A 25,536-nucleotide genomic window follows, 5' to 3' on the forward strand; every position below is an offset into this window, starting at 1 on the left:
TTGCAGCAATTGAAATATATTTTTTTTTCAATTTTTTTTAAGACAGTACGAATTTGAAGATTAAAGCAAGAAGTAGGCAATATATATATACATCAAGCATGGCCAAAAATCATATCTTCCAATGAAACATACCCCCCCCCCCCCCCCCACACTTATTCCCAGCTTATTCCCAAAACAATTCCAAAGCTCCAAAATTCCTTAAGGGTAAGGTGATATCATGGTTTTTCACTTAAGGCTTGTAATGAGCTTCAAAACAAAGAAAGGGGAAAATAGGCTAAAGGGGCTATCATAGGAATTAATTCAAGGTAAGTTCATTTGGCTAGAAGCTTATAAGAACAAAATTTCCTAAATCATTTCCAAATATGCATGTCAATTAGGAAGCATCAACAAGAATCAAGCCAAGGCTATTGTGCAAGCAATCAATGGGGGCAAAACACACCAAAAGATTATGATGATGGATGGCTCAAATTCTCACAAAGGTACACTTATCACTTTCAAATTGAGCTTTCAAAACTATCATGACATGTAGAGGAAAAACAAGGATTTCAAATCACAAAATGTCAAGAGACTTATATTTTCAGAACAATTACCCATTACTTGAACATATCCTATAATTCAAAGAAAAACATGCAAATTTAACACAACAAAACTAACAAAATTAAACTAATTTAACACAACTATGAAAACCAAAACCAAAGAAAACTCCCCTCATACTTAAACAACACATTGTCCTCAATGTAGCACAATTAAAAGATTAAAAGCAATTAAACCATCAAATAGAATCGGACAAATGTAATAAAAGTAAAGAAGGAGATAGGAAAAGAAAAACTCCCTAAGTCATGGCGGAAAAGAAGTAAGTTGAAGTAAGGAGATCTTTTGAGCAAGGAAAACCCCCAATGTGTAATTGGATGCATCGCACATTAGCTCAAATGAGGCTATCCAATCAGGTGCCTCCTTTTGCAACAAGTTGGATAGTGGAAGGGCTACATTGCTAAAATCTCTTATAAAGCGCCTGTAGAATCCTGAATAACCAAGAAAAGATCACACCTCTCACACACAAGAGGGGTAAGGCAATTGTGAAATAATAGAAATTTTTCTACTTCAATGCCCTTATTGGACATAATGTGGCCTAAAACTATACCTTGCTCAACCATAAAATGACATTTTTCAAAATTTAGAACAAGGTTAGTTTCAGTGCATCTATTCAAAACCTTTTCCAGACTATCCAAACAAATATCAAAAGAGGATCCATATACAGTGAAATCATCCAAAAACACCTCTATGAAATTTTCTAAAAAATCACTAAAAATACTAATCATGCACCATTGGAAGGTACCAGGGGCATTGCACAGGCCAAAAGGCATCCTCCTATAGGCAAAAGTGTCGAATGGGTAGGTGAATATGGTCTTTTCCTGATCCTCGGGAGCAACTGTGATTTGCATATAACCAGAAAAACCATCAAGGAAACAATAGTGAGATTTACCTACCAGGCGTTCAAGCATCTGGTCAATGAATGACAGTGGAAAATGGTATTTTTTGGTAACCTGGTTCAGCCTCCTATAGTCGATGCATACTCTCCAACTGTTCTGCAGTCGAGTAGGAATCAACTCATCCTTCTCATTTTTGATCACGGTGAGGCCGTGATGTGCCATCATTTTCTTCTATTTTCTAAACCCTTTTTGCACCATTTTAATTATTGATTGGTCTTAATTGTCAATTAATTAGGCAGTTTTATTATTTGGGCTCATTTAGCTAATTTGATGTTTTTAATCTAATTTCAGGAATTAATGAAACATTGGGCTTAATCCGGATTTTGGTTGTGGACTTGAAGAGGGCAAATAAAGCAGCGCTTACCTTAGTTAATTTCTAATTAGGAAATTTCGCAATTTTATTTTATGTTGTTCAGTGTTTATTTCGTTTTGGGCCAGAGTATTGTAATAGGGCCCAGTGACTTTGAGTGACTCTTTTTAAATAGCTGCCTTGGGATTCGTGCAGGGCATTCTATTCTGCTATGCTATTTTCATTATTCAGAGCTTTGGTTTTAGGTTTTCACGTTTTTCTGTGCCCTTGTTACAGTTTTCGTTCTTAATGCAAATTTCCGTTTTCTGCTTCTAATTACGAGTTCATTCTTGCTTCTTCTTCTACTTTCATTCACGTTTCTGTTCATTTACGTTTCTATTCATTTACGTTTCTGTTCATTTACGTTCTTGTTCATTTACGTTTCTGCTTCATGTTTCATTTGCGTTTTCTGTTTGAATCCATGGAAGGCTAGATTTTCTGGTGTTGTTTCCTTTTGAGGATGAAGCCCAACTCTCTTTGAGGTTTCGTTTGTAATGTGGTTTCCTGGCAGTTTTCCCTTCACCAGTTATCCCAATTTCGTGAATATTAATCAGTGCACGCTTCGTGTTCGATTAATTGCCTCTGAGCCTAACTTGCGTTCATGCTTAATGGACGAAGGGCTAACTGGTGTATGTGGTGCCTAATCACGTATTGAAAACCCTAAGTTGATTTTCGCTTAGTAAATTGAAATAGGGTTGGATTAAGTGGTTGACTGTTAGGGACGAATTCTCCATAACCTAGGATAAGAGAGTGGCTTCTGAATCAGAGGAAACAACCCGTTTTTAATATTAGTAGTTTCGTATTCCATTTTATTTGTTCTGCTCTTTAATTACCAAACAACCAAACCCCCCCCCCCCATCTTTACTGTTACTGCAAGTATATTATGAACATTTGGCTTGTCACTGCTCGTTGGGAACGACCTAGGATCACTTCCTAGTTACTGCATTTTCATGTTTATTTGATTCGGGTACGGCCTCGATCAAATTTGGCGCCGTTGCCGGGGAGCAGTGTCCAAAGGTTCATAATAGCTAGCTAGTGTTGTGTGTTTAATCCTTTCGTGTTTTATGTTTAATTGTTAGTATTGTGTTAGTATGTGTGTTAGTGTTGTTTAGTGTCCTGGTATTTTGTTTAATGTGTGTTCTGTTTCAGTTTTCCCATTAAGCGTTTCCCCTGTTTCAGTCCAGTCTTGGGTGTTTTGCTGTGAAGATTGTGCTTGAAAACAGAGTAGTAGTAGAAATCAGCTTGCGGAAAAACAGAGTAGTAGTAGAAATCAATTAGAGACGGATTTTAGCGACCACCCATGCTGAATTAATTGGGATTTTTTGTTTTAGTAGCTAGGGTTGTTATTTTTGGCTGAATTTTTTTGTGGTAACTTCTTTTAATCTATATTTTGTGGGAAAAATAGCTAGAGCCTTTAGTTTGGTCAGATTTGAAAGTTCCAAAAAACTAGCAAATTTTGTGTTTGTCAAAACTTCAAATGGCCATAACTTTTGCTCCGGTTATCAGAATCGCAATTATTATATATGCATTTGGGGTAGAAAAAAATTTCCTACGCCGTGGCAGCCTGCCATAGGCTGGCTGAGGTCTCCATCGTCCAAAAAAAGCGATTCTGTCAAAAGTTTTTTATTTTTCAAGTTTTATTCACTTATTTTTCTTAACCTACCAATTTTAGCTTTCATAGTTAGACTTTGCATTTTTGTCTAAAATTTTTTGTGCTATCTTCTCATCATTTTATAAGGTTGCTCACAAAATTTCAAGTCATTTGGATATCATTTGAGGGTAGCTGTAGTTCAAACCTACACCTTTATTTACATGACAAGGCAACTAGTTGTGTGCATGCTGAATGTAGTGTATGACTAGAGGCAATCCATCTGACTTACAACCCTTTGATCCTGAGATAGATAGGACATTTCATAGATTAGTTAGGCATCATTTTTTACCTTTTGATCATTCTGAGCATTCCATAACTGGTGAATCTGTGCATTCTGTTATTGGTGATTTTGAACATCCTGATCTTGAGCATTATAATTTTGAGCATTCTGATTCTGAGCATTCTGATTTTGCACATTCTGAGAACATGGCACAACCTCCACCTCGTGAGAGGACTCTAAGGGAAATGGCTGCACCTGATTTCACCTATGAAAGCTTGTGCATCCAATACCCTGATGAGGATGTCCCATATGTTCTTAAGACTGGACTGATTCATTTGCTTCCAAAGTTTCATGGCCTTGCAGGTGAAGACCCGCACAAACATTTGAAAGAATTTCACATTGTCTGCTCCACCATGAAACCCCCAGATGTCCAAGAGGATCACATATTTCTGAAAGCTTTTCCTCATTCATTAGAGGGAGTGGCAAAGGACTGGCTGTATTACCTTGCTCCAAGGTCCATCATGAGCTGGGATGACCTTAAGAGAGTATTCTTAGAAAAAATTTTCCCTGCTTCCAGGACCACAGCCATCAGGAAGGATATCTCAGGTATTAGACAACTCAGTGGAGAGAGCCTGTATGAGTACTGGGAGAGATTTAAGAAACTATGTGCCAGTTGCCCCCACCATCAGATTTCAGAACAGCTTCTTCTCCAATATTTTTATGAAGGACTCAGTAATATGGAGAGAAGTATGATAGATGCTGCCAGTGGTGGAGCCCTTGGAGACATGACTCCTGCTGAAGCCAGAAATTTAATTGAGAAGATGGCCTCCAACTCCCAGCAGTTTAGCGCCAGAAATGATGCCATAGTCATTAGAGGAGTGCATGAGGTAGCTACAAACCCATCTGCATCATCTGAAACTAAGAAGCTTGAAGGCAAACTGGATGCGTTGGTCAACTTGGTAACCCAGCTGGCCTTGAATCAGAAATCTGTACCTGTCGCAAGGGTTTGTGGTTTGTGCTCCTCTGCTGACCACCATACAGACCTTTGCCCTTCCATGCAGCAACCTGGAGCAATTGAGCAGCCTGAAGCTTATGCTGCAAATATTTACAATAGACCTCCTCAACCTCAGCAGCAAAATCAACCACAGCAGAGCAATTATGACCTTTCCAGCAACAGATACAACCCTGGATGGAGGAATCACCCTAACCTCAGATGGTCCAGCCCTCAGCAACAACAACAGCCTGCTCCTTCCTTCCAAAATGCTGCTGGCCCAAGCAAACCATACATTCCTCCACCAATCCAACAACAGCAACAACCCCAGAAACAGCCAACAGTTGAGGCCCCTCCACAACCTTCCCTCGAAGAACTTGTGAGGCAAATGACTATGCAGAACATGCAGTTTCAGCAAGAGACCAGAGCCTCCATTCAGAGCTTAACCAATTAGATGGGACAATTAGCTACTCAATTGAATCAACAACAGTCCCAGAATTCTGACAAGCTGCCTTCTCAAGTTGTCCAAAACCCCAAAAATGTCAGTGCCATTTCATTGAGGTCGGGAAAGCAGTGTCAAGGACCTCAACCCGTAGCACCTTCCTCATCTGCAAATGAACCTGCCAAACTTCACTCTATTCCAGAAAAAGGCGATGACAAAAATCTACCTAACAATTTCTGTGCAGGTGAATCTTCTTCCACAGGTAATTCTGATTTGCAGAAGCAGCACATTCCCCCTCTTCCATTCCCTCCAAGAGCAGTTTCCAACAAAAAAATGGAAGAGGCAGAGAAAGAGATTTTGGAAACATTTAGAAAAGTAGAGGTAAACATACCTCTGTTGGATGCAATAAAGCAAATTCCAAGATATGCCAAATTCTTGAAGGAGCTGTGCACTAATAAGCGGAAGCTTAAAGGAAGTGAACGAATTAGCATGGGCAGAAATGTCTCCGCGTTGATTGGTAAATCTGTTCCTCAAATTCCTGAAAAATGCAAAGATCCAGGTACATTCAGCATACCTTGTATTATAGGGAATAGTAAGTTTGACAATGCCATGCTAGATTTAGGAGCCTCTGTTAGTGTTATGCCTCTGTCGATTTTTAATTCTCTATCTCTAGGTCCCTTGCAGTCAACTGATGTGGTAATTCATTTAGCTAATAGAAGTGTTGCCTATCCTGTTGGTTTCATAGAAGATGTCTTAGTTAGAGTTGGTGAACTGATTTTCCCTGTTGATTTTTATATCTTGAATATGGAAGATGGATTTTCTCAAGGATCAGTTCCCATCATTCTAGGCAGACCCTTTATGAAAACTGCTAGAACTAAGATAGATGTTTATGCAGGCACACTGTCCATGGAGTTTGGTGATATAACTGTTCATTTTAATATTCTGGATGCTATGAAATACCCATCTGAAGATCTTTCTGTATTTCGTGCTGAAATAATTGACCATGTTGTTGATGAATACATGACTGATCTTTATTCTAATCTGCATGCCTCTCACTCTTCATGCATTGAGTCTGAAATTGTACTTGATCATATGTCTGAACTTGATGCTGACAGTGAATCTGAGAGTGATATTGATTGCATGCCTGGTGGTGGTGTTTTACCTCTTGAGATTGATTTTATAGAGTCAGATAGGACTAACCATGTTTCAGGAAGTACACATACCTCTGACTTTCTTTATGAGGTAAAGGCTGAGAAACCATCTCCTTCTACCACTGTCCAGCCGACCACACCAGAATTGAAGCCTTTGCCATCAAATTTAAAATACGCTTACTTGGATGATAGCAAGAGTTTTCCAGTGATTATATCTGCCTCCCTTGCTGATGAGCAAGAGGAGAAGTTGTTGTCAGTTCTCAAGAAGCATAAGAAGGCTATAGGCTGGACCCTGGCGGACATTCCTGGTATTAGCCCATCCACATGTATGCATCGAATAAATTTAGAGGATGGAGCTAAACCAGTAAGACAGCCACAGAGAAGACTCAACCCGGTGATTCTTGATGTAGTGAAGAAGGAGATAACCAAGCTTTTGCAAGCTGGAATCATTTATCCTATCTCCGACAGCCAATGGGTGAGTCCCGTCCAGGTAGTCCCGAAAAAGACTGGCCTCACAGTGATCAGAAATGAGAAGGAGGAGCTGATTCCTACTCGGGTGCAGAACAGTTGGAGAGTCTACATTGACTATAGGAGGCTGAACCAGGTTACCAAAAAGGACCATTTTCCCCTGCCATTCATTGACCAGATGCTTGAACGCCTGGCAGGTAAATCCCACTACTGTTTCCTTGATGGTTTTTCTGGTTATATGCAAATTACTATTGTTCCTGAGGATCAGGAAAAGACCACATTCACCTGCCCCTTCGGCACTTTTGCTTATAGGAGGATGCCTTTCGGCCTGTGCAATGCCCCTGGTACCTTCAAGCGGTGCATGATTAGTATTTTCAGTGATTTTTTAGAAAATTGCATAGAGGTGTTTATGGATGATTTCACTGTATATGGATCCTCTTTTGATGGTTGTTTGAATAGTTTGGAAAAAGTTTTGAATAGATGCATTGAAACTAACCTTGTTCTAAATTTTGAAAAATGTCATTTTATGGTTGAGCAAGGTATAGTTTTAGGCCACATTATTTCCAATAAGGGCATTGAAGTAGATCCTACAAAAATTTCTGTTATTTCACAATTGCCTTACCCCTCTTGTGTGCGAGAGGTGCGATCTTTTCTTGGTCATGCAGGATTCTACAGGCGCTTTATAAGGGATTTTAGCAAAGTAGCCCTTCCACTATCCAACTTGTTGCAAAAGGAGGTGGAGTTTGAATTTAATGACAGATGCAAAGAGGCTTTTGATTGCCTCAAAAGAGCGTTGACTACCACCCCCATCATCCAGGCACCCGATTGGACAGCCCCTTTTGAGCTTATGTGTGATGCATCAAATTATGCATTGGGGGCTGTCCTTGCTCAGAAAATTGATAAATTGCCCAGGGTGATATATTATGCTTCTAGGACTTTAGATGTTGCCCAAGCAAATTATACTACTACTGAGAAAGAGCTTCTAGCCATAGTTTTTGCTCTTGAAAAATTTCGATCTTATTTGCTTGGTACTCGCATTATTGTTTATACTGACCATGCAGCTCTAAAGTACTTGTTGAAGAAGGCTGATTCTAAGCCTAGGTTGATCCGATGGATGCTCTGGCTCCAAGAGTTTGACTTGGAGATCCGTGATAGGAGCGGAGCACAAAATCTAGTTGCTGATCATTTGAGTCGGATCGAACGTGTCTCTGATGCAGATTCACCTATTCGGGATGATTTCCCGGATGATCATTTGTATATATTGTATAGTATTTCTGACTCTCTTTCTACTCCCTGGTTTGCTAACATTGTCAATTATTTAGTTGCCTCTGTTTTTCCTCCCTTAGCATCTAAGGCCCAAAAAGATAAGATTAAAAGTGATGCTAAGCATTTTATTTGGGATGACCCCTACTTGTGGAAATTGTGCAGTGATCAGGTCATTAGACGGTGCATTCCAGATCATGAGACTGACTCAGTCCTGCAGTTCTGTCATTCTTCCGCATCGGGAGGTCATCTGGGTGTTCAAAGGACAGCTCGCAAAGTGCTTGATTGTGGTTTTTATTGGCCCACCATCTTTAAAGATGCATGGAAGATCTGCAGCACTTGTGAGCAGTGTCAGAGAGCAGGAAATACACTTACATGGCGACAACAAATGCCTCAGCAACCTATGCTATTCTGTGAGGTGTTTGATGTCTGGGGTATAGATTTCATGGGTCCTTTTCCTGTCTCTTTTGGTTATGTTTATATTCTCCTTGCAGTTGATTATGTTTCAAAATGGGTGGAAGCCAAGCCCACTAGAACTAATGATGCTAAAGTTGTCGCAGACTTTGTCAGGTCTAATCTGTTTTGCAGGTTTGGAGTACCTAAAGCAATTGTTAGTGATCAAGGAACCCATTTTTGCAACAGGACAATGCATGCCCTGCTTAAAAAGTACGGGGTGGTACACAGGGTATCCACACCATACCACCCCCAGACTAATGGACAGGCAGAAATTTTTAACAGGGAAATCAAGAGAATTCTAGAGAAGATTGTGCAGCCAAGCAGGAAAGATTGGAGTACCAGGCTTGATGATGCTCTCTGGGCACATCGGACTGCCTACAAAGCACACATAGGAATGTCTCCTTATCGGGTTGTCTTTGGAAAGGCATGTCATCTTCCAGTGGAAATTGAGCACAAAGCATACTGGGCAGTGAAGACTTGCAACTTCTTTATGGATCAAGCTGGCGAGGAAAGGAAGTTGCAACTGAGTGAGTTAGATGAAATCCGCCTAGAAGCCTACGAGAATGCCAAGTTCTACAAAGAAAAGACCAAGAAGTTCCATGATAGCATGATAGTTAAAAAAGACTTCGTGGTTGGGCAAAAAGTGTTATTGTATAATTCTAGGCTTGGACTCATGAGTGGTAAGTTGAGGTCTAAGTGGATTGGTCCTTTTGTTGTTACTAATGTTTTTCCTTATGGTACAGTTGAGATCAAAAGCGATTCCACAAACAAGAGCTTCAAGGTCAATGGACATCGACTTAAGCCATTCCTCACGAACCCTTCTTTAGTGGACGTCGTGGTGGAAGAGACTTCCTTACTCCACCCTACTCTTCCTCCACCATGACTTAGGGAGTTTTTCTTTTCCGATCTCCTTCTTTGCTTTTATTACACTTGTCCGATTCTCTTTGATGATTTAATTGTTTTTAATCTTTTAATTGTGCTACATTGAGGACAATGTGTTGTTTAAGTATGGGGGGGAGTGTTCTTTGGTTTTGCTAGTTTTGTTGGTTTTGTTAATTTGTTAGTTGTGTTAATTTGTTAATGTTGTTAGTTTCGTCGGATTTTCAGTTTAATATTTTGGGTCAATTTCATGTGCACGTACGACTTTGCATGTTTTTCTTTGAATTATAGGATATGTTCAAGAAATGGGTAATTGTTTTGAAAATAAAAGTTCTTGACATTTTGTGACTTGAAATCCTTGATTCTTCTCTACATGTCATGATAGTTTTGAAAGCTCAATTTGAAAGTGATGATTTTACCTTTGTGAGAATTTGAGCCATCCATCATTATAATCATTTGGTGTGTTTTGCCCCATTGATTGCTTTCACAATAGCCTTGGCTTGATTCTTGTTGATGCGTCCTAATTCACATGCATATTTGGAAATGATTAAGGCAATTTTGTTCTTATAAGCTTCTAGCCAAATGGACTTACCTTGAATTAATTCCTTTGATAGCCCTTTTGAGCCTTGTTTCCCTTTCCTTGTTTTGAAGCTCACTACAAGCCTTAAGTGAAAAACCATGATATTACCATATCCTTAAGGAATTTTGGAGCTTTGGAATTGTTTTGGGAATAAGTGTGGGGGGTTTTTGTTTCATTGGACAACTTGTTTTGTTGGCTATGCTTCATGATGTATTTTGGGCCATACTTGATGTACATTGTATATTGGTTAAATGTTGGACATGCTGAATGAAATGTTGTTTCTCAAAGGCTAAAGAGTAAAAAAAAAAAAAAAAAATTCAAAAAAAAAAGAAAAGAAAAGAAAAAGAAAAGCAATAAAGTTGAGTGAATAAGATCTTAAATGGCACAAGAATGATGAAACTCTTGGTTCTACTCTTCATGTTTAATTTTTATCTTTACTTCTTTTTATTTTTTTCTTAATATGCACTTATTCCCCTTTGCTCCTCTATTCCTTTGGGATTTAGCCACTTATTCCATATTTCTCCATACCTTGTCCTTGGTCCCATTACAACCTTAAAAGACCTTTAGATCCTCATGTGCTTGTGTTTATGGGTTGATTGTCAATTTTAGAATCTTGCCAAGTTTATGTGGTGTTTGCTTTCATGGGTGCTTTGAGGGTAAATAGTAGCCTAGACACTTGAGAGATAGAGTGTATATCTTGTGAGGCTTTATCACTTTTCATTCTTGAGCCGATTAACTATTTTGCCATGATTGGGTTGCTTGGATGATTTTCATGAATGTCTTGACTTTTTGGATCTCCTTATGTTAGATGTTACCCATTCCTTTCATTCCTTGATGTTCATTGAGAAATATGTGAATGTTTTTGTTTGTCTCCCTTTCATATCCTTGGATTTTGTTCTTTGTTTCATTTTGCCCAGGAGTGCAAAAGGCTAAGTATGGGGGGTTTTGATGTGCCATCATTTTCTTCTATTTTCTAAACCCTTTTTGCACCATTTTAATTATTGATTGGTCTTAATTGTCAATTAATTAGGCAGTTTTATTATTTGGGCTCATTTAGCTAATTTGATGTTTTTAATCTAATTTCAGGAATTAATGAAACATTGGGCTTAATCCGGATTTTGGTTGTGGACTTGAAGAGGGCAAATAAAGCAACGCTTACCTTAGTTAATTTCTAATTAGGAAATTTTGCAATTTTATTTTATGTTGTTCAGTGTTTATTTCGTTTTGGGCCAGAGTATTGTAATAGGGCCCAGTGACTTTGAGTGACTCTTTTTAAATAGCTGCCTTGGGATTCGTGCAGGGCATTCTATTCTGCTATGCTATTTTCATTATTCAGAGCTTTGGTTTTAGGTTTTCACATTTTTCTGTGCCCTTGTTACAGTTTTCGTTCTTAATGCAAATTTCCGTTTTCTGCTTCTAATTACGAGTTCATTCTTGCTTCTTCTTCTACTTTCATTTACGTTTCTGTTCATTTACGTTTCTGTTCATTTACGTTCTTGTTTAGTTACGTTTCTGCTTCATGTTTCATTTGCGTTTTCTGTTTGAATCCATGGAAGGCTAGATTTTCTGGTGTTGTTTCCTTTTGAGGACGAAGCCCAACTCTCTTTGAGGTTTCGTTTGTAATGTGGTTTCCTGGCAGTTTTCCCTTCACCAGTTATCCCAATTTCGTGAATATTAATCAGTGCACGCTTCGTGTTCGATTAATTGCCTCTGAGCCTAACTTGCGTTCATGCTTAATGGACGAAGGGCTAACTGGTGTATGTGGTGCCTAATCACGTATTGAAAACCCTAAGTTGATTTTCGCTTAGTAAATTGAAATAGGGTTGGATTAAGTGGTTGATTGTTAGGGACGAATTCTCCATAACCTAGGATAAGAGAGTGGCTTCTGAATCAGAGGAAACAACCCGTTTTTAATATTAGTAGTTTCGTATTCCATTTTATTTGTTCTGCTCTTTAATTACCAAACAACCAAACCCCCCCCCCCCATCGTTACTGTTACTGCAAGTATATTATGAACATTTGGCTTGTCACTGCTCGTTGGGAAACGACCTAGGATCACTTCCTAGTTACTGCATTTTCATGTTTATTTGATTCGGGTACGGCCTCGATCAGGCCGGTTTTCTTCAAAACTACTTGGACGGGACTCACCCATTGGCTGTCAGAGATAGGATAAATGATTCCAGCTTGCAAAAGCTTGGTTACCTCCTTCTTCGCTACATCAAGAACCATCGGGTTGAGTCTTCTTTATGGCTATCTTACTGGTTTAGCCCCATCTTCTAAATTTATTCGATGCATACATGTGGATGGGCTAATACCAGGAATGTCCGCCAAGGTCCAGCCTATAGCCTTCTTATGCTTCTTGAGAACTAATAACAACTTCTCCTCTTGCTCATCAACAAGGGAGGCAGATATAATTACTGGAAAACTTTTGCTATCATCCAAGTAAGCATATTTTAAATTTGATGGCAGAGGCTTCAATTCTGGTGTGGGCGGCTGGATAGTGGTAGAAAGAGATGGTTTCTCAGCCTGCACCTCATATAGAAAGTCAGAGGTATGTGTACTTCCTGAAACATGGTTAGTTCTATCTGACTCTATAAAATCAATCTCAAGAGGTAGAACATCACCAGACATGTAATCAATATCAAATTCAGATTCACTCTCAGGATCAAATTCAGACATATGATCAAGTACAAATTCATATTCAATGCATGAAGAGTGACAGGCATGCATATTAGAATGAAGATCAGTCATGTATTCATCAACAATATGGTCAATTATTTCAACACGAATTATAGAAAGATCTTCAGATGGGTGTTTCATAGCATCAAGAATATTAAAATGAACAATTATATCACCAAACTCCATAGATAGTGTTCCTGCATATACATCTATCTTAGTTCTAGCAGTTTTCATAAAAGGTCTGCCTAGAATGATGGGAACTGATCCTTTAGAAAATCTATCCTCCATATTTAAAATATAAAAATCAACAGGGAAAATCAACTCACCAACTCTAACTAAGACATCCTCTATGAAACCAGTAGGATAGGCAACACTTCTATTAGCTAAATGAATTACCACATCAGTTGACTGCAAAAGACCTAGAGATAGAGAATTAAAAATAGACAGAGGCATAACACTAACAGAAGCTCCTAAATCTAGCATGGCATTGTCAAACTTATTGTTCCCTATAATACAAGGTATGCTGAATGTACCTAGATCTTTACATTTTATAGGGATTAGAGGAACAAATTTACCAATCAATGTGGAGACATTTCTGCCCATACTAATTCTTTCACTTCCTTTAAGCTTCTGCTTATTAGTGCACAACTCCTTCAAGAATTTAGCATATCTTGGAATTTGCTTTATTGCATCTAGTAGAGGTATGTTTACCTCTACTTTCCTAAATGTTTCCAAGATCTCCTTCTCCGCCTCTTCCATTTTTTTGTTGGAAATTGCTCTTGGAGGGAATGGAAGAGGGATATGCTGCTTCTCTTTAGATTCACCTGCATAGAAATTGTTAGGTAACTTACCCTTTAAATTTTTGTCATCATATTTTTCTGGAGTAGAGTGAGGTTGGGCAGGTTCATTTGCGGATGAGGAAGATGTTGCTGGTTGAGGTCCTTGACACTGCTTTCCCGACCTCAATGCAATGACACTCACATTTTTGGGATTCTGGACAAATTGAGAAGGTAATCTGTCAGAATTCTGGGACTGTTGTTGATTTAACTGCGTAGCCAATTGTTCCATCTGATTAGTTAAGCTCTGAATGAAGGCTCTGGTCTCTTGTTGAAACTACATGTTTTGCATAGTCATTTGTCTCACAAGTTCTTCAAGGGAAGGTTGCGGAGGAGCCTCGACTGTTTGCTGTTTCTGGGGTTGTTGCTGTTGTTGCTGCTGGATTGGTGGAGGAACGTATGGTCTACTTGGGCCAACAACATTCTGGAAATAAGGCTGTTGTTGTTGCTGCTGTTGTGAAGGACTCGACCATCTAAGTTTGGGATGATTCCTCCACCTGGGATTGTACCTGTTGCTAGAGAGGTCATAATTGTTCTATTGTGGCTGATTTTGCTGCTAAGGTTGAGGAGGTCTATTGTAGATGTTTGCAGCATAAGTTTCAGGCTGTTCAATTGCTTCAGATTGTTGCACAGAAGGGCAAAGGTCTGTGTGGTGGTCGGCAGAGGAGCATAAACCACAGAGTCTGGTGGCAGGTGCAGATTTTTTATTCATGGTCAGTTGGGTTACCAGGTTAACCAAGGCATCTAGTTTACCTTCGAGCTTCTTAGTTTCGCCCGATGAGGATGAATTTGTGGCTACTTCATGCACTCCTCTAATGACAATAGCATCACTTCTGGCACTAAATTGCTAGGAGTTGGAAGCCATCTTCTCAATTAAATTTCTGGCTTCAGCAGGGGTCATGTCTCCAAGGGCTCCACCACTGGCAGCATCAATCATACTCCTCTCCATGTTGCTAAGTCCCACACATAAATATTGAAGAAGGAGTTGCTTAGAAATCTGGTGGTGAGGACAGCTTGCACACAATTTCTTGAATCTTTCCCAGTACTCATACAAGCTTTCTCCACTAAGTTGCCTGATGCCTGAAATGTCTTTTCTCATGGCAGTGGTCCTAGATGCAGGGAGGAATTTCTCCAAGAACACTCTCTTAAGGTCATCCCAGCTGGAGATGGATCTGGGAGCAAGGTAGTACAACCAATCTTTTGCCACTCCCTCTTGTGAATGAGGAAAATACTTTAGAAAGATATGATCTTCCTGGACATCAGGGGGCTTCATGGTGAAACAAACAATATGGAACTCCTTAAGATGCTTATAAGGATCTTCACCTGCAAGACCATGAAACTTGGGCAGCAAATGTATTAGTCCAGTCTTGAGAACATATGGAACATCCTCATCAGGGTACTGGATGCACAAGCTTTCGTAGGTGAAATCAGGTGCGGCCATTTCCTTTTGAGTCCTCTCACGGGGTGGAGGTTGTGCCATATTCTCAAAATGTACAAAATCAGAATGTTTAAAACTATAATGCTCAAAATCACCAATAACAAAATGCTCAGGATGCTCAAAAGGTACTAAATGATGTCTAACTAATCTATGAAATGTCCTATCTATCTCAGGATCAAAGGGTTGTAAGTCAGATGGATTTCCTCTAGTCATACACTAAATTCAGCATGCACAATTAGTTGCCTTCTTATGCAAGTAACAGTGTAGGTTTGAACTACAGCTACCATTAAATGATATTCAAATGACTTGAAATTTTGTGAGAAACCTTATAAAATGATGAGAAGATCGCACAAAAAATTTCAAACGAAAATTCAAAGTCTAACTATATAAGCTAAAAATGATAAGTTAAGAAAAATAAGAGAATAATACTTGGAAAATAAAAAACTTTTGACAGAATCGCAATTTTTGGAAGAAGGAGACCTCAGCTGGTCTATGGCAGGTTGCCATGGCATGGGAATTTTTTTCTACCCCAATTACATATATAATAATAGTCATTCTGATACCCGGAGCAAAAGTTATGGCCATTTGAAGTTTTGACAAAAATCAAATTTGCTACTTTTTGGAACTTTCAAATCTGACCAAACTAAGGGCTCCAGCTATTTTTCCCACAAAATATGGATCAAAAGAAGTGACCACAAAAAAATTCAGCCAAAAATAACAACTCTAGCTACCAAAACAAAAAATCCTAATTAATTCAGCAAGGGTGGTCGCTAAAATCCGTCGCTATCTGATTTCCACTACTACTCTGTTTTGCCGCAAGCAAAAGTGGTCGCTAAATCCGTCGCAAAACACTATTCATAGAAAAACACCCAAAACTGAAACAGGAGAAGCGCTTAACAGAAAAACTAAAACAGAACACACACTAAACAAAATATCAAGACACTAAACAACACCAACACAACACTACCACAACACTAACAATTAAACATAAAACACGAAAGAATTAAACACTAACACGACACTAGCTATTATGAACCTTTGGACACTGCTTCCAGGCAACGGCGCCAAATTTGATCGAGGTCGTACTCGAATCAAATAAACATTAAAATGTAGTAACTAGGAAGTGATCCTAGATCATTTTCCCAACGAGCAATGATAAACCAAATGTTCATAGTAGATAGTAGGAAATAGTAACAAATTGGGGGGGGGGGGGGGTGTTTGCTTTTGTAAATTAAATAGCGAGTAAAATTGAATTAGAAAAATATCAGAATTAAAATACGTTGCTTCCCCTTGATTCACAAGCAAGTCTCTTATCCTAGGTTGCGAGAATTTATCCTTTATCAGTTTAACCACTTAATCCAACCCTAAATTAAATTACTAAGCGAAATTTAACATAAGGCATTCATTATGCGATTAAGCAACACATACACCAATTACTCATAAACGATCATTAAGCATGAACGTAAATTAAGTGCAGAGACAATCAATCAAGCACTAAGCATGCATGAATTAATAGCAACAAATTTAGAGTAATTAGTGAAGAGGAAAAATTGAACAGAATTTAACAGTAATAATAGAACCTCAAAGAGAACTGCGCTTGATCCTCAAGAGAAAGCAACGCTGGGGACTTAGCCTTCCATTAATCAATAGATAACGAACTTATAAATTTAAGAACGAAATTTTATTGCTACTGGAATTGCAAAACGAAAAAATGTCTCAAAGAAAAAGCCTAAAACTAGAAAACAAAAATAGGGGAGAGAGAAGAGAATAGAGAAGAGAGAGGCGCTAAACTAGAACCTTGGTGCTATTATATTGTTTTCCAGCCCCAAAAGCTTACAAATCTGTTTTAAATCTAAGCCCATACATAAATTAAATTCAAATCTAGATAAGATAAGATAAGATCTAGATTAAATAATATCTAGATGAGATAAAATCTAAATAATATCTAGATAAATAAAGATAAGATAAGATCTAATTTTGTAGAATAAAATAGTCAGCCCTCTTCAAGTCCAAGCCCAATTCTGGATTCAAGCCCAATGCTTCATTAATTCCTGAAATTAGATGAAAAACATCAAATTAGCTGAATGGGCCCAAATAATAAAACGGCCTAATTAATTTGACAATTAAAATTAATCAGTACTTAAAATGGTGCAAAAAGGGTTAAGAAATAGGAGAAAACAATGGCACATCAGAGGTTAATTTAGTTAATAGAGGGGTGTGGATAGATAAGGATCTAGCTTCTCAAATAAGTCTCTTGAGAAAGCTTCTCAAAGAAGTCTCCTGAGAAAGCTTCTCAAAGAAGCCATGAGGAAGCTTCTTGAGGAAGCCTTTTAATGAAGCTTCTTGAGGATGCTACATGAGCTGCCTTGGTAAAAACATTGTGCAGCCTTCGTTAACCGTTGGAGCTTCTCGAAATTTGGTATGCAGCTTCACAAGAAACTTTTCCACGATCTGACCGTTGGGATCTACAAGAACATGTCTGGAGTGTGCGCGATGTGTCCATGTCCGAGACCATTTCTCACTTAAGCGTTTTCAGCCTTTGCTTTCGTGTAGCTTAGGAAAAACACCATTTCTTCTTCTTTCTTTCTTCCAAAGCCATTTCTAACGTCCCAAGCACTTTCTCCATCACCCACAGCCACCATTAGCCACCACAAACCGCCATTGTTCTCCATAGTAACCCCACACTAAGAGGAACCCTTCGAATGAAGCGGAATCTTCCAACTTGGCTCGCGGTTTCGGTAGAGAACGAAACCCTAGTCTGACCTTTCGTTTTCCTTCGAGGTAACCATGGTTCTACGCTTGTTTCTTGTTAGTTTCAGCTTGTCTTTGTATCTTTTCTGACTTTGGAACTGTCATTGCATGTTTTACGTTTCCTTTGAAAAACCCTAGAGAAAGAGACTTTGTAAACATTATCTTTTCATGAAATGCATATTATTTTCGTAACCTACACTGAACCCCGGTCACATTGACATGGTCGAAATTTCCAAATGATGTTCCTTTGTAAAACCCGAAATGCTCTCAGTTCTTTCATGAAGTAACGTGGGTGTTTGACCCAGAGCATTGGTGTTAGCTTTGTTTTCTAAAATCCATATTAAGTCTCCTTCGTTTTGGCATGGTAGAGGCTTGCATGGAATTGACGAGCAAGGACGAAAAGGAATCTTCAAGTGACACGATGAGGAACCCATGGGGTAGCTCACGATAGGTGAGAGGAGTTTATTATAAAATTTACCATTTTAACACCATAGTTAGGGTTAGGGAACCTAGCTATGAGGATATATGCCTGTCCCTATTGCATGCTGATTTTTCTTTCAAGAAAATTATGTTTTTAACTAATGGGATGCAATAAAATTGTTATTGATATGCATGCTGGTTTTTCAGGAGAAATTATGTTTTGACGAATGGGATGCGATATATATATATATATATATATTGTGTGTGTGTGCAAAATGCGATTTGTTGCTGATGTTGCTATTAAGGATTTTAATTGATATGTGATGATAATGATGATTAGGATGATATTGATTTGAGATGACGTTGTTAATAAAGACCATGTCAACATGAATTGCTATTATTGATGAATATGTGAATATAAAATGAGGTTGTTGTTGTTGTTGATAACATCATTGAGACGAGATGATATTTATGTTGAGAATGACATGGAAATGGAATGTTGATTGATGTTGGAAATGCATTGGCATGTGCATGTTGTGTATGTTCGTGGGGGGCACTGTGCACTGACCTTCCAGGGTCTTTGGCACTAGCTTTTGGCCATGTTCATACTTTGGATGTTGCGTATGATCATGGGGCGCACTGTGCACTGACCTTCCAGGGTCTTTGGCACTAGCATTTGGCCACGTTCATAGGTTGGATGTTGTGTATGATCGTGGGGGGCATTGTGCACTGACCTTCCAGGGTCTTTGGCACTAGCTTTTGGCCACGATCATACGTCGTATGGAGTGTATGTCATGAGGGGTAGAGTGCACTGACCTTGTCGGATGGCCTAGACGTGGGTAACTAGCATGGTTAGAGAATCTAAACATTTCTAAGGGGATGCTTAGGCGCTTTAATTGGTCCATGGTCTTTGGCACTTACTTTTGGTCGTGATCATAGCTCATACGACACAGGAAATAAAGTAACTATGGCCAAGTGTACTTTGTACTAGGGGGCATGTCACCTGGTAAGGAACACCTTTGGGCTCCCAGGCTGATCACCTATGGGAGGGGGGCTGTTACGTGCACACCCGGGTGATCTCGACAAACTCAGCACAATTCCCTAAGTGAGAGTGTCGTGTGGACACGCTTAGGCTATTTCCTGAGATTTGGTTGTTGTTGGTACGTACCACATTGCATCTGAGTGTTGAGTCAGGTGCATGCATCATTCTGTGCAGTCTTGATTGGGTCCATGGATGGATGATGAGTACTTGTTGGATGTGGATGATGAATATTTGTGGGATATGAGTGTTGAATAATGATTGTTGTGTATGCTCATCATGTTTGCCTATGTTCCTTGCTAATTGTGGTTATTTGAAATTGGTATTGGTTCTTTTTCTAATGAACTCACCCTTGCAATTTTGTATCATGTGGTTGATACCTGTGATGATCAGGAACGTTGTCCATGGGAGCAGAATGACAGTGGCAGGGTGCAGGGAGCAAGATTCTGGTGAGGAGCCGCCGAGCCGACATGATGACGCTGGCGTTATTTTTGGAGAGAGTTGTATTTTGTAATCAACTCCTCCGTAGTTGGTTTTTAAGTTTTATTTTGTTGAGTTAAAGATGTAAAACTGGGATTTTAATTATATCTATGAACAGATTTAATTTTCGTTATGTGTGTGACATGTACCGAATTGTTGTTTCTATTTAATTATGCATATTCACTTATGTAATGGCGTGTTGTTGGATGAATTTATGTTATGACAAAATCACTTCTATTTTCATAAGCAAAAATTAAGGGAGTTCTTTTTATAAAAATTGAAATTATCGAATTTTAGAGTGTGGATACCGTAGTGACGAGGCGGGTCGTTACAGCTTCCATCATGGAAGCCATTTGATCTTTCAAGGTCACCATATCGGCCTTCATCTGTTCTTGCACCTCTTCTACGTCACCCATGACTCTAGTCTTAGAATAGGTTCGATAGGGGTGCCTTAGAGCGTGTTTAGTTATGGTGTTTTCTCCTAAAAGAACAAGAATGCAATGAGTAATGTGACAAAGAACTAAACATGAATGCATGCCAAAGATAAGTCATCGAAGCATTGGATTCACACAAAGTTTTGAGCAAAAAACATAGGATTGAACCAAACTCATTTTTATTAAGGAACAAAATTGTTCATATAATCAAAATTAAAGCAAAATTACAAACGCCTTAGCGATTCCTAACTATGTGGGCCATCAGATTGATCATATGCTGACAATAATCGAGGAGCCCGTGAACTTCCTCGAGGCCGAGTATACATCCACCATCACCTTGGCTTTGGCTAGCAATCTCGGAAGCTCTTGACTTCCATTCAAGGTGAATGCAAACCTATCCATCCACATCATTGCTTCTCTGTGTAATGAATCGATTACTCTCTCTCTCTCTCGCTTCCCTTTTCGCTTGCAGGACGGATACCTTTGCATACTCATCCTCTAGCCTTTGTTCATGGGCTTCTACTAGGCTTAGCTTTTCTTTGTATTGGTCAATGATGGCCCACATGTTTTCTTTGGTCTTGCCCAATTGCTCGGACAAACTCCTTTTGGACCTTTGGCAAGCCTTCAACTTGTCTCCCAATATCATGTCTTCGACTCTTGACTGGTCCTCTCTCGGCTCTTCGAAGCTTAAGCTTGTTGTTGCTACCCCACAAAGCCCCTCGGAATTTGTTTTGGCCGTATTCTTTCTTTTGGGTCCTCTTTGTTTCCCGTTCCAATGCTTTGGCAGTGGCCACATTGATGTCCCTCAATTCATCGCCCTCCTTCCGGACCTTGATGGTCGTTGTTTTAAACTTCTCCTTGATGGTTTGGGCCCTTTCAAGTTTCACCTTTAGGGCTTGCACCTCCTCGCTCTCCTCAGGGGTTTCAGCCTCTTCCTCGCTTAAACCCTTTAGCTTTGGGAGTCAATCCAAATCTTGTGTCCAAGCCCTCAGCCACTTATGATAGCCACCGATGATCCCATTGCTACATCCCCTAACTTTGCACTGTGCCCCACACCTTGCAGACTCCTAGAAGTATCCTCGCATTGGGGTCACTGAAACCCCGTGCAATGAAAGGCGTGACGCTTTCCTCTGACAGTGCTCCTCTCATGGGGTAACCAAGTTGTCTTATGGCAAGGATGGGATTATAATTGATACAACCCCTCATTCCCATTAAGGGAATGTTTGAGAATCCTTCACATGATAACAAAACCCCGACTTCCCCTTCCTTCCATCGGGGGAACCAATTAATGGATGCCCCTACCACACTAGCCAAGAGTTGCTCCCAATGTGCCTTCCCTTTCTCGATGCACAAGCATGACCTTGCAGGGGACAGGCGAGTCTACTTTCGTGGTGAAAGAGGTGCAAGACTAGCCACACATAGAGAGCCGGTGTACAATAGACGATTCTTGCACCGCTCTTTTTGCATCTTTGGTCAAATGTGTCATAGACATCGGCCAAAACAGCAACGACCAAACTTTCCTTGCTATGGTGATAAGCAAGGAAGGCGTCAATCGCCACTAGGTCCACTAGCCCATCCACATTTTAAAAAAGGATGACTCCAAATGCCAATAGTGCCAAGACATCAATGAACGAAGCTCATTCACCTTGATTGGCCAAAGCCTTCACTTTCTTCTCCAAGTGCTTCCTTGGTATTCCAATTACCCCATTCCTATTTTGCTTTACTCGGTCCAATTCTTGCGCTGAGATTTTGACTACCTTGGCTATTCTCTCCATGGAGGGATAGAATCCAGAAAAAGGTATGACTTTCTTCCTTCTAGCGGACATCCCAAGATCTCTTCAAATTCTTCCACGGTCGGTACTAGCTGAAAATCCCCAAACGTGAAGCATCTCAGTGGCTGATCGTAATGCTGGGTGAGGGCTCCAATGGCTTCAATAGAGACCTCTATCATAGATAGATCCCAAATCTTCCTATAGGTCTTGCGGAAGGCTTGACGTTGGAGTTGATCCATCAATTGCCCCAATTCTTGCAAACTGGCAACCTCTGGGCTTTTTATTTTGACTTGATTAAACTGTTTCTTAAGCAAAGGTGCTTGATCCGATCCCATGTTTTGCTAGAATGAAAAGTTCTGTTTGAATCAATACTCCGACATCCTATCATGGAGGAAATATGATGAATGCATGAAGTAATGCTTATGCTATGCATGACACAAATGCATTTACAGACACACGAGCCCGAAAGATCATCTCTTCTTACTCACAACATTTGGGCGTCATGGTTCATTTGTGGTCATCACCACGGTGCCCTATGTATGTATTTAAGAAGGTGATGCGAACCTTTTGACTTCCTATGACAAAATGGCGAGACCAAAGTAATGCATGAGTAACGCAATACAGGCATATGTGTGAGAGCACGAGGTTGATAGCGCAAAAGAGAAACATACTAGACGTACAAGTATGGTAACATAATCAAATAATAACACAACAGAGACACACATAGGCATGACACTACAATATATGCATGGCAATATCAAGGAAACAAACACGCAGCATGTTTGCTTCGTGCCCCTATTTCAGGAACCTAAGTGGGGGAACTAAAAGGTATTTAGTGATAATTCCCAAGGTGGTTGCATCTAGCTTTCAAAGGTTTCTAGAGATATCATGCCCTTTTGATATCAACATTGTGGCGGTAGGGACTACCAGCGACAACGTATCATCAAAGAGAAAAACTCTAGATGAGGTTTCACTGTCGTCAAGCAAGTCGAAGACTCAGCATGACCACAGATTCACCTCCACCTCCTATGTTACCATGGACCCGGGTATAGGGCCCTTAACAAATCACCGTGTGTGCAAAAAAGTGTAGGTTTTGAGTGCATCAAAATGAATATATATTTATTGATGCATATATTAAAATAACAACTACACAATATGCAAAATACATCAAAGGAGTTATATGCACATAAGAACATAAGAAAAATAAAGGGAAACAAACAAAAGAGAAAATCATGGTAAGGAATGCACACAGATTAAAAATGGCCTAACTCTCTAAAAATAGTCCACAGTGGAGTCGTCAACTGTCGCAACCTACCCTTCGGCGAGAGGTCGATGCGAGGCTCATGGGAGCATCTTCCAAGGAAGGAAAATGTGTGGAGTCGCAACCAATGTTTATTTGAGGAAAACGTCAGAAAAACCAAAAGCGGTCTACGAATTTTAAGAATAAAAGGTTCGGGAGTTATTTTTACGCATGGGGAAGGTATTAGCACCCCACGCATCCGTCACAAGGGACAACAACCTTTAATCAAATGTGCAAAATCATGACTTCAACTTTATTTTATTTTCCCTCTTTTACGTTTTTTTTATCTTTCTGGGGTCGACAAAAGCGGAGCTTTTGCTCCTACGTATCCTCAATTGCGATGAGGAACTCATACCTACATAGTTCTTTGAAAAGCAAGAAAGTTATGCGAAGTGTTGATTTTAGACTTTTAAACGGTTCGTTTTAACAGATAAAAGTGAAAAAGGGACCGTTAAGGCATTGGACATTTGAACGGACTCAAATGATTTTTTGTGTAAACAAAAGCTTGATTTGTGAGTTGATTTTAGCTTTGGTTTCACTTGGTTATTTCTCAACTCATTAAAAGAGAACTTTCAAAGTAAATGACCAGTTGAAACTTACCTTTTTTATGATTAATTGATGTTACAACATAAACGATCGGTTGAATTTCATTTTTAAGGTGATTAAACGAGATTACAACATAAACAATCAGTTGAAATTCATTTAAACATTGATTAAGTGAGATTACGGCTTAAACGATCGATCGAAACTCGCTTAAAACAAAGAAAAAGATCACCAATGATAGAAGAATGAAAATAAAGCCAAACAAAGTAAGAATGGACTCCTAAGGGTGCATAGAATGAATTCAAAGCTTCGAAATTGAAAACTAACCGGTCGAAGAACAATGAACGACGAAGAACAGACGAAGAATGGCGAAGAACGTTCACAAAAACATTAAGGAAGCGCCTCGATCTTGATTTTTCTTCTTTTCTCTCCTTCTTCTCACCAATTTCAATGAAATATGCTTACTAGGGATGCTAACCCCTTCCCTTCAGCCCCCCCACACCTATTTATAGGAAAATGGGGGGAGAAGGTTGCAACACAACTCGCCAAGGCGAGCTGGTTGCTTCCTCTAGAAGCAACTTGCTCGCCCAGGCGAGTTGGTTGCTTCCTCTTGAAGCTTTCTAATGGGCCCAGGTGGGCCCAGGGGCTGAGGAATGCCTCCAAATTGACCATTTTCCCCTATTTTGAGTATTTTGCTCATTTCCTTCCGAAACGTCACAAAACCCTATGGATTGCGCAGCAATTGGTGTTAAGCAGCTCAACTTGGCTGGCAAAAATCCTCATGTTCACAAAAATTCGTCCTCGGATGAAATTACAGTATGACAATCATACACACGAGTCACAAGTCAAGGCTGTTTGAATTTATCTTGCGCTTCTATGTTTAATTTCGAGCGTCTTGATATATTATGGACCTGAATCGGACATTCGAGTGAAAAGTTATGAGCATTTGAATTTCTCGAGAGCTTCCGTTGTTCAATTTCGTGCGTTTCAATATATCAATGGCCTCAAACATACAACCAAGTCAAAAGTTAAGGCAGTGTGAATTTTCCAAGAGCTTTCTCGTTCAAACTTGAGCATCTTGATACAATATTGGCCTGAATCGAACATCCGAGTCAAAAGTTATGGCTGTATGAATTTGCCTTGTGCTTCCTATTTAATTTCGAGCATCTCGATACATTATGCGCCTGAATCGGACATCCGAGTGAAAAATTATGACCGTTTGAATTTCCCGAGATGTACAATTGTTCAATTTCGAGCTTCTCGATATATAATGGGCCTCAATCATACACCCGTGTCAAAAGTTATGGCCATTTCAATTTGTTGAGAGCATTCTTGTTCAAATTCGACTGACTCGATATATTATTGTTTTGTATTGGACATCCGAGCTAAAAGTTATGGCGATTTGAATTTTCCCTGTGCTTCCAAGTTTAATTTTAAGCGTCTCGATATATTATACGCCTGAATCGAACATCCGAGTGAAAGTTATGACCATTTGAATTTCTCGAGACCTTCCATTATTCAATTTCGAGCATCTCGAGATATCATGAGCCTAAATAAAACACCCGAGTCAAAAGTTATGGCCGTTTGAATTTAACGAGAGCTTTTATGTTCAAATTTGAGCGTCTCGATATATTATTGGCTAGAATCAGACATCCGAGTGAAATGTTATGGCCGTTTTATTTTGCCTTGCGCTTCCATGTTTAATTTCGAGCATCTCGATATATTATGCGCTTGAATCGGATATTCGAGTGAAAAGTAATGACCATTTGAATTTCTCGAGACCCTTCGTTGCTCAATTCTGAACATCTCAATATATCATGGTCCTCAATCATGCACCTTTTAAAAAGTTATGGCTGTTGCAATTTGCCAAGATCTTTCTTGTTCAAATTCGACCGACTCGATAT

General features: G+C 39.5%; 2 non-coding genes across 2 annotated transcripts; one reads left to right on the plus strand and one right to left on the minus strand.

Annotated features, from left to right (window-relative positions):
• Nucleotides 1-4,294: 4,294 nt before the first annotated feature.
• On the minus strand, nucleotides 4,295-4,401 carry LOC112999991 (small nucleolar RNA R71). The gene has a single exon (XR_003265264.1). It is a non-coding gene; the product is annotated as a small nucleolar RNA R71 (small nucleolar RNA).
• Nucleotides 4,402-14,450: 10,049 nt separating this feature from the next.
• Nucleotides 14,451-14,557, plus strand: LOC113000040 (small nucleolar RNA R71). Its single transcript, XR_003265311.1, has one exon. It is a non-coding gene; the product is annotated as a small nucleolar RNA R71 (small nucleolar RNA).
• The last annotated feature ends 10,979 nt before the right edge of the window (nucleotides 14,558-25,536 follow it).

The sequence above is a fragment of the Glycine max genome, chromosome 17 (assembly GCF_000004515.6).
Source record: "Glycine max cultivar Williams 82 chromosome 17, Glycine_max_v4.0, whole genome shotgun sequence".
In the NCBI taxonomy this organism is placed as follows: domain Eukaryota; kingdom Viridiplantae; phylum Streptophyta; class Magnoliopsida; order Fabales; family Fabaceae; genus Glycine; species Glycine max.